The 17,252-nt window shown below is 44.3% G+C and overlaps 1 protein-coding gene across 9 annotated transcripts in view; it reads right to left on the bottom strand.

Moving 5' to 3' along the window:
- Nucleotides 1-17,252, bottom strand: part of RBFOX1 (RNA binding fox-1 homolog 1) — a 425,562-nt gene that overhangs the window by 140,192 nt on the left and 268,118 nt on the right. The window lies entirely within an intron of this gene.

The raw sequence follows: 17,252 nt of genomic DNA on the forward strand, positions 1-17,252 counted from the left end.
ATGACAACATATAGGGCCTAATTAATCACTCTGTAGCATATGTATATGCAAAAGTAGGAGCATTTATCATAGAATCATAGAATATCAGGGTTGGAAGGTGTCAAGGTTCCTCCCCCACTCTGAACTCTAGGGTACAGATGTGGGGACCTGCATGAAAAACCTCCTAAGCTTATCTTTACCAGCTTAGGTCAAAACTTCCCCAAGGTACAAAGTATTCCACCCGTGGTCCTTGGAATGGCCGCTACCACCACCAAACTAATACTGGTTACTGGGGAAGAGCTGTTTGGACGCGTCTTTCCCCCCAAATACTTCCCAAAACCCTGCACCCCACTTCCTGGACAAGGTTTGGTAAAAAGCCTCACCAATTTGCCTAGGTGACTACAGACCCAGACCCTTGGATCTTAAGAACAATGAACAATCCTCCCAACACTTGCACCCCCCCCTTTCCTGGGAAATGTTGGATAAAAAGCCTCACCAATTTGCATAGGTGACCACAGACCCAAACCCTTGGATCTGAGAACAATGAAAAAGCATTCAGTCTTTTACAAGAAGACTTTTAATAGAAAATAGAAGTAAATAGAAATGAAGAAATCCCCCCTGTAAAATCAGGATGGTAGATATCTTACAGGGTAATTAGATTAGAAAACATAGAGAACCCCTCTAGGCAAAACCTTAAGTTACAAAAAAGATACACAGACAGAAATAGTTATTCTATTCAGCACAATTCTTTTCTCAGCCATTTAAAGAAATCATAATCTAACACATACCTAGCTAGATTACTTACTAAAAGTTCTAAGACTCCATTCCTGTTCTGTCCCTGGCAAAAGCAGCATACAGACAGACCCAGACCCTTTGTTTCTCTCCCTCCTCCCAGCTTTTGAAAGTATCTTGTCCCCTCATTGGTCATTTTGGTCAGGTGCCAGCGAGGTTACCTTTAGCTTCTTAACCCTTTACAGGTGAGAGGAGCTTTCCCCTGGCCAGGAGGGATTTCAAAGGGGTTTACCCTTCCCTTTATATTTATGACACGCCCCCCAAATCTCAGCTAGGGTGAAACACTCGCTGGGATTTCTTCCTGGAGCTCTAGGAAAAACAGAGTTAATAAGACACATGCATCTCTAAATATACTACCAAGTACATAAAGACTAACAATATTTTCCACATCTCAAGGACGATTTTAACCAGTTGACTCTGGGAAACTTTCACGGGAGAGTGCATCAGCCACTTTGTTAGAAGCTCCTGAGATGTGTTGGATGTCGAAATCAAAATCTTGGAGAGCTAAACTCCACCGAAGAAGTTTTTTGTTAGTTTCTTTGACGGTGTGAAGCCATTTTAGTGCAGCATGGTCGGTCTGCAGGTGGAAACGCCGTCCCCAAACATATGGGCGTAGCTTTTCCAGAGCGTAGACAATGGCATAACATTCTTTTTCAGTGACTGACCAGTTGCTTTCCCTCTCAGACAGTTTTTTGCTGAGAAACACTACAGGGTGGAATTCTTGATCAGGTCCTTTCTGCATTAAAACTGCTCCCACACCACGCTCGGATGCATCTGTGGTTACTAGGAACGGTTTGTCAAAGTCTGGGGCCCTTAGTACAGGGTCAGACATGAGTGTCGCTTTAAGCTTGTTAAAGGCCTTCTGACACTTTCCGGTCCACTGAACAGCATTTGGCTGTTTCTTTTTGGTTAGGTCTGTCAGTGGGGCAGCGATTTGGCTGTAGTGCGGTACAAATCGCCTGTAATAACCGGCCACGCCTAAGAAGGATTGAACCTGTTTCTTTGACTTTGGGACAGGCCACTTTTGGATAGCATCCACTTTGGCCTGTAGGGGGCTGATAGTTCCTTGACCCACCTGGTGTCCAAGGTAAGTCACTCTGTTTAGGCCTATTTGACACTTCTTAGCCTTAACAGTTAGTCCTGCCTCCCTTATGCGCTCAAGGACTTTTTGTAGATGTTCCAGGTGGTCTGCCCAGGAATCCGAAAATATGGCCACATCATCAAGGTAGGCGACTGCATATTCTCCTAATCCCGCTAGGAGACCATCTACAAGTCTTTGGAAAGTGGCGGGTGCATTTCGCAGCCCGAAAGGGAGTACATTAAATTCATACAGCCCGAGATGTGTGATGAAGGCTGACCTTTCCTTGGCAGATTCATCTAGCGGTACCTGCCAGTACCCCTTTGTTAAGTCCAAGGTAGAGATGAACTGGGCCCGTCCCAGTTTCTCTAACAGTTCATCTGTGCGTGGCATTGGATAGTTGTCTGGGCGAGTTACAGCATTTAGCTTACGGTAGTCCACGCAAAAACGTATTTCCCCATCTGGTTTGGGAACTAGAACCACTGGAGATGCCCATGCACTTTCAGAGGGGCGGATTACACCCATCTGTAACATATCCTGGATCTCCCGTTCTATAGCAGTTTTAGCTTGAGGAGACACCCGGTAAGGTTGGACCCTAATTGGGTGAGCATTACCTGTGTCAATGGAGTGGTATGCCCGTTCAGTCAGTCCTGGGGTGGCTGAGAACGTTGGCGCGTAGCTAGTGCACAGCTCCTGGATCTGCTGTCGCTGCATACGCCCAAGGGTCATGGAGAGGTTCACCTCTTCCACACCACCAGCACATTTCCCTTCGTAGTAGACACCTTCAGGCCACTCAGCATCATCTTCTCCCTGGGCTGTAAACTGACAAACCTTTAATTCTCTGGAATAAAAGGGCTTTAGAGAATTAATATGGTACACCTTAGGCTTTCGGTTGGAGGTGGGGAATGCTATGAGATAATTAACAGCTCCCAGGCGCTCCTGGACCGTGAATGGCCCTTCCCACGATGCTTCCATTTTATGGGCCTGGAGCGCCCTTAAGACCATGACCTGGTCTCCTACTTTGAAGGAACGCTCTCTGGCATGTTTATCATACCAGGCTTTTTGCTCTTTTTGAGCATCCTGTAAGTTTTCTTTAGCAAGGGCTAAAGAGGTTCGGAGGGTGTTTTGTAGGTTGGTTACAAAGTCCAGAATGTTAGTTCCTGGAGAAGGTGTAAATCCCTCCCATTGCTGCTTCACCAACTGCAATGGCCCCTTAACCTCACGGCCATATACAAGTTCAAATGGGGAAAACCCTAAACTGGGATGTGGTACAGCTCTGTAGGCAAAGAGCAACTGCTGCAACACTAGGTCCCAATCATTGGAGTGCTCATTTACGAATTTACGTATCATGGCCCCCAAAGTTCCATTAAACTTCTCCACCATGCCATTTGTTTGATGGTGGTAAGGAGTGGCAACCAAGTGATTTACCCCATGAGCTTCCCAAAGGTTTTTCATAGTTCCTGCCAGGAAATTAGTCCCTGCATCTGTGAGGATGTCGGAGGGCCAACCTACCCTGGCAAAAATGTCTGCTAGTGCCTGGCATACACTTTTAGCCCTGGTGTTGCTTAGAGCTACTGCTTCCGGCCATCGGGTGGCAAAATCCATGAAAGTCAGTATGTACTGCTTTCCTCTGGCTGTCTTTTTCGGAAAAGGACCCAGAATATCCACAGCTACTCGCTGAAATGGAACTTCAATGATGGGGAGTGGTTGTAGAGGGGCTTTGACCTGGTCTTGGGGTTTTCCCACTCTTTGGCACACCTCACAAGACTGGACATAGGTAGAAACATCCTTGCCCATTCCCTCCCAGTGGAATGACCCCCCCAAACGGTCTTTGGTCCTGTTCACCCCAGCATGGCCACTAGGGTGATCGTGGGCTAAGCTCAAGAGCTTGGCCCGGTATTTAGTTGGAACTACCAACTGTCTCTGAGGATGCCAGTCTTCCTGGTGTCCACCAGAAAGAGTTTCCTTGTATAAAAGTCCTCTTTCTACAACAAACCTGGATCGATTAGAAGAGCTGAGAGGCGGTGGGTTGCTCCGTGCCGCTGTCCAAGCTCTCTGGAGGCTTTCATCTGCTTCCTGTTCGGTCTGGAACTGTTCCCTTGATGCTGGAGACATCAGTCCCTCATTGGATTGTGGACCTAGGCTTGGTCCCTCTGGAAGCAATATAGGGGATGGAGCTGTTTCTGTTGACTGTGAACCGCTCTCCGCTGGTGCACTATGTTGGGATTCAGGCTCCGGCTGAGCCTCTTGTGTAGGGTTATCGGCTGCTGCCAGTTCAGGTTCAGTGGGGCCCTCTGGTGTTGAGGTTGCAAGTACTGGATTCAGTGCTGACACAGGGTCTGGTGTTGGTTGTTCGGCTGGTTCCGGTTCTGGGACTGGTTCCGTCTGGGTCTCTGGGACTGGATCCACTACTGCTGTTGCAGACATTGGCCTAAGGTCCAGGTCCATCACCTCTGACTGGGTCCTGATAGCAGTTTCCGGAACAGAGCTAGGCCTCACGGCTTGTTTAGCCTGGCTGCGGGTGACCGTTCCCACCCTCTTGGCCTGCTTCACATGATTGGCCAAGTCTTCCCCCAACAGCATGGGGATGGGATAATCATCATAGACTGCAAAAGTCCACATTCCTGACCAGCCCTTGTACTGGACAGGCAACTTGGCTGTAGGCAAATTGAAAGAGTTGGACTTGAAGGGTTGAATCGTCACTTGGATCTCTGGGTTGATTAAATTGGGGTCCACTAAGGAAGCATGGATAGCTGACACTTGTGCTCCGGTGTCCCTCCACGCGGTGACCTTCTTCCCGCCCACACTCACAGTTTCCCTCCGCTCTAAGGGTATCTGGGAAGTATCTGGGCCTGTGGACCTCTGGTGTGATTCCGGTGCAATGAACTGTAATCTGTTGGGGTTCTTGGGGCAGTTGGCCTTTACATGCCCCAGCTCGTTACATTTAAAACATCGTCCAGCTGACGGGTCCCTGGGGCGAGGAGGGTTGCTGGAGAACGGGGTGGCAGGACGATAAGGGGTCTGGAGGGTTCTTTGGGAGGTAGGTGGGGCCTTGGGCGGCCCCCGGTAATAGGGTGTGGTCTGGGGTGGTCCCTTCTGGTCTCCGCTCCAACTGCGACCAGTTTTCTTCTTCTCTGCCACCTCCACCCATCTGGCTCCAATCTCTCCTGCCTCGATTACAGTTTTGGGTTTCCCATCTAGGATGTATCTTTCTATTTCCTCAGGAACACCCTCTAAGAACTGTTCCATTTGCATTAGGAAGGGCAAATTTACTGGAGATTCAACACTTGCTCCTGATATCCAGGCATCCCAATGTTTCACAATGTGGTAGGCATGTCGGGTAAATGACATGTCTGGTTTCCACCTTAGGGCTCTGAACCTCCGACGAGACTGCTCGGGTGTTATCCCCATTCTGACTCTCGCCTTGGATTTAAACAGTTCATACTTGTTCATGTGTTCTTTAGGCATTTCAGCTGCCACCTCAGCTAAGGGTCCACTGAGCTGCGGCCTCAGCTCTACCATGTACTGGTCAGTAGAGAGGTTGTATCCAAGGCAGGCCCTTTCGAAGTTTTCTAGGAAGGCCTCAGTATCATCGCCTGCCTTGTAGGTGGGGAACTTTCTGGGATGGGAAGTGGTACTTGGAGAAGGATTACTAGGGTTTGTTGGGATATTCTGCTGAGCCTTTATCTTCTCCATCTCCTCCACATACTTCCTCTCTTTTTCCTTCTCCTCCAGTTCTTTGTCCCTCGCTTCCATAGCTCTCCTGTGAGCAGCCGCTTGGTGTTGTTCTGCCTCCCTTTCTTGTTCTTTCTTCAGCCGCATGAGTTCTATCTGTCTTTCATGTTCCCTTTGTCTTTCCTCAGCCTGAAATTTGGCTAATTCCAGCTGTAGTCGAGCTGAGGATTTGGTCATTCTAACCTCTCTGTTTTTAACTAACTTTACACCCGAGGTTTAGAAATAAACAAACAAAACTTGGCTGTAAAATTTTGCTGTGCTGGAATAGAATACCTATTCTCTGATAGTGATTGTCAGCCTACAGAAAAAGACAATTCCCTTGTCTCTGTTCTGGGCCCAACTTAAAGCAAAAAACCTCCAAACTACTTGGAAACCTGCTTACCCAGCCCAAAGAAAAAGCAAATGGGTAGAACACACACCCCCTATTTACTTTTAGGAAGAAAAGAAAAAAAAAAAAAACCTCTGGGTTGGAAGACTGTGAATTTCCCTGCAGGAGTTAAGTACCCTGCCTCCAGGCAAAGAAAACCTGCAATTCACAAGATAATCCCCTTTTGTCTCTGCTTGGCCACAAAGCAGGGAAAACCCAAGATGCTTTCAGTTTCAAAGCTGCTTCAAAGCCACAGGAAAAAAAAATTCCTTTTTAAAATCTGTATTTCTAGTTCAAAAAATCTCAACTGGATCTCAAAATGATTTCAGGTTAATCCCACCACTATGCCACCATGTCAAGGTTCCTCCCCCACTCTGAACTCTAGGGTACAGATGTGGGGACCTGCATGAAAAACCTCCTAAGCTTATCTTTACCAGCTTAGGTCAAAACTTCCCCAAGGTACAAAGTATTCCACCCGTGGTCCTTGGAATGGCCGCTACCACCACCAAACTAATACTGGTTACTGGGGAAGAGCTGTTTGGACGCGTCTTTCCCCCCAAATACTTCCCAAAACCCTGCACCCCACTTCCTGGACAAGGTTTGGTAAAAAGCCTCACCAATTTGCCTAGGTGACTACAGACCCAGACCCTTGGATCTTAAGAACAATGAACAATCCTCCCAACACTTGCACCCCCCCCTTTCCTGGGAAATGTTGGATAAAAAGCCTCACCAATTTGCATAGGTGACCACAGACCCAAACCCTTGGATCTGAGAACAATGAAAAAGCATTCAGTCTTTTACAAGAAGACTTTTAATAGAAAATAGAAGTAAATAGAAATGAAGAAATCCCCCCTGTAAAATCAGGATGGTAGATATCTTACAGGGTAATTAGATTAGAAAACATAGAGAACCCCTCTAGGCAAAACCTTAAGTTACAAAAAAGATACACAGACAGAAATAGTTATTCTATTCAGCACAATTCTTTTCTCAGCCATTTAAAGAAATCATAATCTAACACATACCTAGCTAGATTACTTACTAAAAGTTCTAAGACTCCATTCCTGTTCTGTCCCTGGCAAAAGCAGCATACAGACAGACCCAGACCCTTTGTTTCTCTCCCTCCTCCCAGCTTTTGAAAGTATCTTGTCCCCTCATTGGTCATTTTGGTCAGGTGCCAGCGAGGTTACCTTTAGCTTCTTAACCCTTTACAGGTGAGAGGAGCTTTCCCCTGGCCAGGAGGGATTTCAAAGGGGTTTACCCTTCCCTTTATATTTATGACAGAAGGGACCCCTGAAGGTCATCTAGTCCAACCCCCTGCTCGAAGCAGGACCAATTCCCAGTTAAATCATCCCAGCCAGGGCTTTGTCAAGCCTGACCTTAAAAACCTCTAAGGAAGGAGATTCTACCACCTCCCTAGGTAACGCATTCCAGTGTTTCACCATCCTCTTAGTGAAAAAGTTTTTCCTAATATCCAATCTAAACCTCCCCCACTGCAACTTGAGACCATTACTCCTCGTTCTGTCATCTGCTACCATTGAGAACAGTCTAGAGCCATCCTCTTTGGAACCCCCTTTCAGGTAGTTGAAAGCAGCTATCAAATCCCCCCTCATTCTTCTCTTCTGCAGGCTAAACAATCCCAGCTCCCTCAGCCTCTCCTCATAAGTCATGTGTTCTAGACCCCTAATCATTTTTGTTGCCCTTCGCTGGACTCTCTCCAATTTATCCACATCCTTCTTGTAGTGTGGGGCCCAAAACTGGACACAGTACTCCAGATGAGGCCTCACCAATGTCGAATAGAGGGGGACGATCACGTCCCTCGATCTGCTCGCTATGCCCCTACTTATACATCCCAAAATGCCATTGGCCTTCTTGGCAACAAGGGCACACTGCTGACTCATATCCAGCTTCTCGTCCACTGTCACCCCTAGGTCCTTTTCCGCAGAACTGCTGCCTAGCCATTCGGTCCCTAGTCTGTAGCGGTGCATTGGATTCTTCCATCCTAAGTGCAGGACCCTGCACTTATCCTTATTGAACCTCATCAGATTTCTTTTGGCCCAATCCTCCAATTTGTCTAGGTCCTTCTGTATCCTATCCCTGCCCTCCGGTGTATCTACCACTCCTCCCAGTTTAGTATCATCCGCAAATTTGCTGAGAGTGCAATCCACACCATCCTCCAGATCATTTATGAAGATATTGAACAAAACCGGCCCCAGGACCGACCCTTGGGGCACTCCACTTGATACCGGCTGCCAACTAGACATGGAGCCATTGATCACTACCCGTTGAGCCCGACAATCTAGCCAGCTTTCTACCCACCTTATAGTGCATTCATCCAGCCCATACTTCCTTAACTTGCTGACAAGAATACTGTGGGAGACCGTGTCAAAAGCTTTGCTAAAGTCAAGAAACAATACATCCACTGCTTTCCCTTCATCCACAGAACCAGTAATCTCATCATAAAAGGCGATTAGATTAGTCAGGCATGACCTTCCCTTGGAGAATCCATGCTGGCTGTTGCCTGATCACTTTCCTCTCATGCAAGTACTTCAAGATTGATTCTTTGAGGACCTGCTCCATGATTTTTCCAGGGACTGAGGTGAGGCTGACTGGCCTGTAGTTCCCAGGATCCTCCTTCTTCCCTTTTTTAAAGATTGGCACTACATTAGCCTTTTTCCAGTCATCCGGGACTTCCCCCGTTCGCCACGAGTTTTCAAAGATAATGGCCAATGGCTCTGCAATCACATCCGCCAATTCCTTCAGCACTCTCGGATGCAACTCGTCCGGCCCCATGGACTTGTGCACGTCCAGCTTTTCTAAATAGTCCCTAACCACCTCTATCTCCACAGAGGGCTGGCCATCTCTTCCCCATTTTGTGATGCCCAGCGCAGCAGTCTGGGAGCTGACCTTGTTAGTGAAAACAGAGGCAAAAAAAGCATTGAGTACATTAGCTTTTTCCACATCCTCTGTCACTAGGTTGCCTCCCTCATTCAGTAAGGGGCCCACACTTTCCTTGGCTTTCTTCTTGTTGCCAACATACCTGAAAAAACCCTTCTTGTTACTCTTGACATCTCTCGCTAGCTGCAGCTCCAGGTGCGATTCAGATTCAGGGTTGGTGACGAGAGAGTGATTAAAGACTGTCATCACTGACCATTCATTATGCCAAGCACATTCCACTATCATGTCCTGTAGTGGCATAAGTGACCTTAAAGGATGTCTAGAAGACAGGCAAACTGGCAAGATAGTTGAAGAGGTTTGAGTTCAGAAGCAAGTTGTTTTTCTCATGGATAATGGCCAGGAGCAGGCCCTCACATGGCAAATATGGGGTCATGCTATGTTACTAAGGTTTGGCAGCCATGGCAACAGAGTTGCACATAAAGTACCAGTAACAATGCGCATAGCTTTGTTAAGTTCTACATCGACCAGCCTCGCATGAGAAAAGCGACACCAGACAGGAGCATAGTATTCTGCTGTTGAAAAGTAGAAGGCAAGCGCTGATGATCTAAGTGTCCGGATGCTTACACTCTAGGTTGAGTCACCCAATTTTCTGAGCAAGTTGTTCCGAGCGCTAACTTTGGTTGCTGTCTTCAAGTGGTTGCAGTACATCAATGACCTATCCAATGTCATGCTGAGGTAAACTGGGCGTGGTTTATACTGTAAGTGTTGGTCATTTCAGAAAATATTTAGCTCGTGGCTTGCGCTTGCATTATGCAGATGAAATAGAAACCGCCTAACAAAAGCTTGCAGCAGGTGCCATCGACCACAGAAGTCTGCCATGAGCTTCATATCATTGTTCAGGACCTTGTCAATTTCTGAGAAGGACTGAGCTTGATAGCTTCAGCTAATGTCAGCATAGATAAACTTGCATTAGAGTGTTGCTGCCAAATCGTTGATGTACACATTGAGCAGTATTGGTGAAAGAACTAAACCTTGAGAAAAACTATTAATCTGACACTTCCACGAACTGCAAGGTCACCCATGTGTACTCAGCGGCACCTGTTTTGGAGGAATAGCTCTACTACTTCGACCACCCAATGTAGGGAAACTCAAGAGAGTTTACACAGAAGGCCTCTGTCCCAAACTGTGACATAAGTGGTGGTCAACTCTATAAACATGGCTCCAGTCTTTAGATTTTGTTGAAAATCATTTTTGACATATGTGGTCAAGGCCAAGACTTAATCTCAGGCACTGTGTCCTTTCCTGAATTCTGCTTGGTCAACCTGAAAGACATCGTCCAACTCCAGAGTGATTTGTTGGAGGATCAAGCACTCACACACCTTAAAACACACTAACATCAAGGATATTGGGTAGTAACTCGCCGTGTTGTGGGGGTCCTTGCCTGGCTTGAGAATGGCAATAATCTTTGCTTGACGCCAAGTGCATGGTAGCTTGGGTCAAATGAATGACCCAAGGTCACACAGCTTTAACTGTTGTTTAACATTTTGTTTTGTAATTTTCATATATTCGGAGGATACTTCAAAAATTCAAGTGTACTTCACTTCGGTGCAGGGATGTGTTTACAACAATTAATTGCACGATTGGGACATCGGACTGTTAAGCATAGACTGACTCTTACTATGTGTTTGTACAGCATCTAGCACATTGGGGTCCCCATTTCAGAGCCTCTAGGTGCTATTCTAATAAAATGCAAATAAAATAATACCATACATTGCATATTTTGTCTGTGTGCACAGCCTTACACAGTTTCATTGACTAAGTAATAATTAATAATCTCTCTCTTTCCCTGTTAGTCCCCTATCAATTGTGATTTGAGCCCACAGTTTTGAAATAACACATACAAAACTTAAGAACCAAACTGGGCAATGTGGCCTTCCCTCCTCTAGATCCATTTTGCTTTCCTCCCCAATTGTCTAATTCTTTCTTGAAAGATGTTCAAGATTGCAACTTCAATTTCTGTCTTTGGTAGTTCCATCCACATGTTAATTCCAAGCCTTGTTCTCAAAGAAAATAAACCCAAATCCTAGGCCATGTTTACACTACCAAAATGTACTCTTACAGCAATATAGCTAACTTGATTTAACACTGTACCTCTGCTATACCTGTGGTTGAGCTAGGCTCTCTACACAGAAGTTAGCAAGTACAATGCCTTGCTTCCACTAGGATTTTACAGGACACTATCTTGCTGTAAAAATGCACCATTTGTGGGAGTGAAGGCTTCACCCTAAACCCCTTACAAAATGTGTTGGTACAATGTGTACAACTGGGGTAAAAACACCGAGTGAAATCCTGGCCTCATTGAATTCAATGGTATCCCCCCAGTTATTTTGAATGTGGGGATGATTTCACCCATTGTCTATGTTTAGTAGGTGAATATCATCATGATGTATACACATGCAGGAGCCAGTTCTGCAAAATATGGAAAACTCCTTATGCTAGTGAAGCATTTTCTAGTGGCCTGAGCAAGTGACCACTAACTAACTCTCACACTGACTGTCAACAGCTCCACTGAACTTTCTTTTTCTGCTACCTCCCTAGATCATAATAGTATTATGGGGATTCATCAGTGAATATCTGTTAAACACACTGCAGATTAAAAAATGTGATTAACTGCTATGCATTAATATTGTTATTTTAAAGAGATAAGAACATTTTCTGTTCTGAGCTGTTCATGCCATTATCTAAAAATAGACTGAAGTATCTAGAATTTATATTTGGAAAACCGTTCCATCCAAAATCATCATGAGGATTACATTAGTGGGTCAGTCACTCGAACAGAAGAAATGTGAAGGTAATTTGGTGTACGGTGGTAGGTGTGGGGGGGAGGAGTGACAGGAAAGGGTGGAAATGTAATATTAAGGAACAATTTAAAGTCAATTAGAGTCATTTGAACTCAGTTACAAAATCCTGAAGGTGCTTTTTAGCTTCAGGAACAAAAGATGCCCCAGGAAGAAATGATATCATCAATATATTGTATAAATGCAAATTGGAAAAAGTAATTTCTGTTCATTGTATTAATATAAATTATGAGAAACAAGACGAGAGGAAGCATTGAACCTTGCAGTGTCAGTATGCCTGAAAAGTTAGACCGCTTTTGTACCACGAGTAATAATGGAGACATTGTCATCAAACCAGATGAGGCCCTGAAGATGATGCCAAACCGGATACATTTTGGAATTATGCTGGAGTTGTAGACTGCCTTCACAATAATCTGACTGTGAGTAACTGCTGTACTTTGGTTTCTGGGTTGCTGTTGTTTTGTCTGTTTGCTGATTTTTAAGTGCAGTCTTTATTTCACAGAAAAATGTGAAATCTAACTGAGCTTCACCGAACAATTTGTCAGAGTCAAGGTATTTAGGGTTTGAAAACCAGGTATGTCAGAAATTGTTTTAGTATGTTTAAGTGTCATACCTGTCACATCCCTTATAAGGACCTCAGACAAAAGATTAAAATTGTGTGGGGAAAGGGTTTGCCAATGGTAACCAAGTATCCATCCAACGCATGTTTATTGCCCCAATAGCTGCAGGAATTTTCAGGGAACATGGGTCCATGCTAACCAAGATCAAAATAGGTGACAAATTGAAATTCAAAGCCCTTATTGCTGAAAGAAAGGATACTCTTTAATGAAAATAATTCATATTAACACTGAAGACATAAGATGCTCCGAGCACATAGGTGATACAGGTTGAACCATGAACAGTCTCCCAAGGGGAAGCCTCAAAGCTTTTTATGGATTTCAAACCTGGAGTGAAATCCCACCTTGCATTACTTATTACAGTTCCCAGAATATTTTCATTGATGAATGCATCCCCAGCAAACTATAAAACAACAACATACAACACAGAAATATCTACTTTAAAGGCCTCTAGCTGATATTTTCTTAAAGAATTAACTGAAACCAAGAAGCACAGCATTCAGTCTGTACAGCATACCCTGCCTGCCTTCATACCACCTGGGAATAAGAAGTCACCTCTTGGGAATATGTCTTTCAGAGAAAGTGGGTGAGAAGCGCACCTGCTGTCAAGCAAGGTGGAGATGGAGTTTATCCAGGTCTTTTTATTTTGCTGATGGCTGTAGTACCATCCCTACCACTAGGCAGCATCAGCCAGTCGTAGATTTTGAACCTGCCAGTCACAAGCCACCTTGTGTGTGCCAAATCATTAGCCTACATCAACAAAGATGGTTGATGCTGGCCCTTCCACGGGGCCCATACTAAACGTGCTTCAGGAAGGGGTGTGAAACAGCTGTTACTGAAAAGTATTTTGTCCCTTTTAGAATTTTAGCTATAAATTGAATAAACTAACTGTTGTACCTGTTTTTTTTTTAAAGCTATGTTTTTAATGTAACAAAGCCGTTGGGATGATAAAAAGCAAACCTGTCTATAATAGTAATTGCATCATTCAATTGTAGTACTACCTGGGATTTCGGCCGGCCTGGGTCTCCTCCAGCCAAGGGGGGCACTCCAGGCTGTGGCTAGCCTAGGGTTTCTCTGGGTGGAGAAGTTGGGGGTGCTCCAGCCACTGGAGGGGCCAGGGGGTCTCGGGGCTCCAGATGTCAGGGGGCAGGCGGAAGGGGTGGAGCCAGGGACTAGCCTCCCTAAAGGGGGGGCTCCACCTGCTGCCCATGTCTATGGGAGTATAGAGAAAAATACATTGACATAACTAAAGATGGGAATAACCCAAAAATCTGTAGCTGAACTCTACTGCACTTCCTGGGAGTATGGTCAGACCCAATCTTTATATATCAAGCTCATCTTTTGTGTAAATATTTCAGCTAGCCTTAATTTCATTTCACAGTAAGAGAGCATCTGAAGCCAATGCATTATTTCCAGGGCTCTGTTCCTTTTTCCGTAGAATTATCAGTGACAAATGACTGATTAATTCATTTATTTAATTTTTGTGAATTTTCAAGACCTGGATGGATTTTCTTTTTATGGCAATTAATATCACCCTATAGTGGAATCATTACTGGAAAGCAAGGTGGTACAATGATGACAGGACTATAAAACATCATTAAATAGCCTAAAGTATTCCCCTGCTATTTTTAAAGTTTGAATTTATCACTGGATTTGGAAGGGATGTAGCTTTTATGAATGACCGTACCACATCTTTAATTGGGGAGGGGAATTTTTTTGGCTGGCTGAATGAAGGGAACAGTGATTTATGGCTGGGGGCTAGGGAGTTGGGGAAAGAGGTCAAACTGCTGCAAAAGGGGAGAAGATGGGTACCAGATGGATGGAAGGGTTTAAGAGGGGCAGCCCCATGTGGTGAAGCCCTCTTTTACATGGAGCAGTTGGTTAAAGGAACAGAATGGGGATTTGGGGCTCCTCTGAGTGGTACAGCAGGGAGCCAACCCCCACCCCTTTCTTATAGCCCACCTTAACCCTCCTATGAAGGTCCCAGCAATGGACTGGCTGTGGGGGACTTGGATGCAAAAAGAGGGGGGTGCTGCAGAAGCCCCGGGTAATTATTGAATGGTTAGCTGCACTGTACACTTTTATCTGCTGGGTATTCTCAGACATCTAATAATAAAGATGCGGCCTGTTTAAAGCCATATCAAATGTCTCCTGTCCTTCTTTCGGTATAGCTGGACCAACACCTTGAACCCTACAGTGTGATTAACACAGACAGAATGCACATGATATGTATATGACATTTTAAAGTAAAAGCAGTTTTTAAACTGATAAACCATGAGGTGACTGATGAATGTCTTTTGGATCTGAAAGCAGGTGCTGAGCACCCCCCAATTCCAGCTAACGTCAATGGGAGCTATACGTGCTCAGCATCTTTGAAAATCAGGCCCTTAGTTTATGGATTGGCTTTCTTATATATGTCAATTATTACCATATTAGGTTAATTTCCAGCTCTGAGAATCAAGAAGCCATTTGTCATCTCCACCAAAAGGTCATGTCTGCCCATTTGCTGCATGACTTTTTTCTGGTTCCAGTAAGATTGTGTTTCTAATTTAAAAATCTTGATAAACAATTATAGCAGGTTATTGATAACTATTGCCCGGATGCAGCTACAATATGACTACAACAACATGCTTCTGATTATGAAGTGACTTGTATAAACCCTTATTAGCATGTAAGCCACTTACTAGATATTTTAATAAGCAATACCAAGAATTCAACAACATCCTTATGACATAAATGTTAAAAATAAGCTGCTAGAACTTTAATGTTTTAAAGATCGCTGATTGCATTCACCAGTACTTTAATATAGAATTGTGATACTCTATTTTCCATAATCATTTCTAACTCTATCAATAAGTCTGAGCTACACAACTTTAATCTTGGTAAAATTTGATTTAGGTATTGATGAATTTGGAGAGAAACTTTATGCAGGACATGCATACATCTTCACAAAGAAATGTGTCTTCACATGTCACATTTAATTTATCATTCTTAGCCAACTTATATTTCCCTCTCCATCTCAAGCCTCCATCCTATGGTATTTTTGTTCTTTGATAGCTCACCTTTCTCTAGGCCTCTCCCCGACCTTAATCACTGTATTCTTTTAAAAAAATAGAAGTGTGCCTGACTGTTGGGGGTTACTGTTTGCTGCCCATAAAGTGTGGGGAACAAGAAAATAAAAGCAGCACTATAAACAAGGAAATACATGTATCCTTATACTCATTAAAAGAGCTAAAGCTACATAACAAAAGATGCTTCTCAAATGACACAATTAAAGAGACATAGGCTACACTAGCAATATTTTTCATAAAGATAAGTATCAGACCATATTAATAGTTTTCTTACTATAGGCCTACCTTAACATAAGTAACTTGCCTCATTTCTTAGTGAGCATAATTGGGAAAGTGAATGGAAGATTAAGTTGTAAATAGGGGCTTGACAAACAGTGTGCTGGAATCCGGATTTCTGTGATACCTCAGATAAGCAGCAACACCCTGATGCTAAGAACTATAGACCTGGAATGTAAAGATCAGGTTCCATGTAAACAGCACATGGACAGAGCATGCTGTATCAGGATATGTTCCTGCAAAGTAGCCAAGCCAATCAAAAAATGTATGATTTAACATATAGCAAATGCAATGTAATGTTTAAATGTAAAGTACTTCTGGGGGAATTCTGCACCAAAAAATTTAAAATTATGTGCACAATATTTTAAAATTTCTGCACATTTTATTTGTCAAAATACCACAATATAATCACTCTCCCACTGACAGCCCTGGGCTGCCACTGCCTGTGCCAAACATGGGTGGAAGTGCTGAAGGGAAATCACAAATTCTGCATGAAAAAAAAAATTCTGAGGGGAACATTAATTCTGTGCAAATTCTGCATTGCGCAGTGGCACAGAATTCCAGCAGGAGTAAAAAAGGACGAGGTTATCTGTGTAACTTTGAATGTGTGGTATGCCCTTGTTGCCGGCACCCAGTGCCGAGAGGCTGAACAACAGCTTGAGTGGTTCGTTACCCGGTGTGCTGCACCCAATAATCACAACGGGGTGGAGAAGCAGAAAAAGTTTATTTGAAGCTTCAAAAAGGTACAGGGAGATTTGAATCTCAAATCCTGTACAACAAAGCAGGAAGTTACACAGGCTTTTATACATCCTTTTTCCCAGCATACTTATCCAATAGTAAGCTGCTCCAAGTATCCATATAGCCAGCCAATCCAGTTCCCAGCTAGTTCCCTGATTCTCTGTATCATTTGTTAAACTATACATAAAGCTGCTTTATTCAGCATTGTTCTTCCATATCTCCCCTGTTTGGCCTTGCTTAGTTTCAGGCAGTCTGACTCTGCAACATTCACTGTTGCAGATTCTCAGCATAACTGCTGTGTGTGCCTCCAGGCGGGGGGGCCAAGGACACTTGGGCCTAGCACGCAGAGCTGCTGTGAGTGCCTCCAGGCAGGAGGGGGGCCAAGGACACTGGGGCCTAGCGCGAGGGGGCTTCATCGACACTCGTGGTCTTCCATCCCCTCGAGTTACCTAGTGGCCATGCCCCAGTGTTCCCAACAACTCCCCCCTTTGAGAACACTCAATAGCCTTGGCTTTGAGTTTTCAACACCCTGTTCCCTCCCACTATGCTTAAGTCTAATCAACTCAGCATAGCTTTGTTGTATGCCAAATAAAGGAACCTGAGTGATGAAATGCAGAGTTGAATTGAGTGTTTTGGATCACAGAATGAAGCACTCACACACAACGGGACGAGCTGTTCTGGATAAGCTGAGTGGAAAAGGTCTCAAACAGAATCCTAACGACTACTCTGATAAAAAAATAAATGATCAACAAATTTAAATGTAAATTTGTGGCAATATGTTACTGACAATAACAGATATATTTTGAATAATTTTGTATGACAACAGGATACTAAAACCATATGGCA

This window comes from Eretmochelys imbricata, chromosome 10 (assembly GCF_965152235.1).
Source record: "Eretmochelys imbricata isolate rEreImb1 chromosome 10, rEreImb1.hap1, whole genome shotgun sequence".
Lineage (NCBI taxonomy): Eukaryota > Metazoa > Chordata > Testudines > Cheloniidae > Eretmochelys > Eretmochelys imbricata.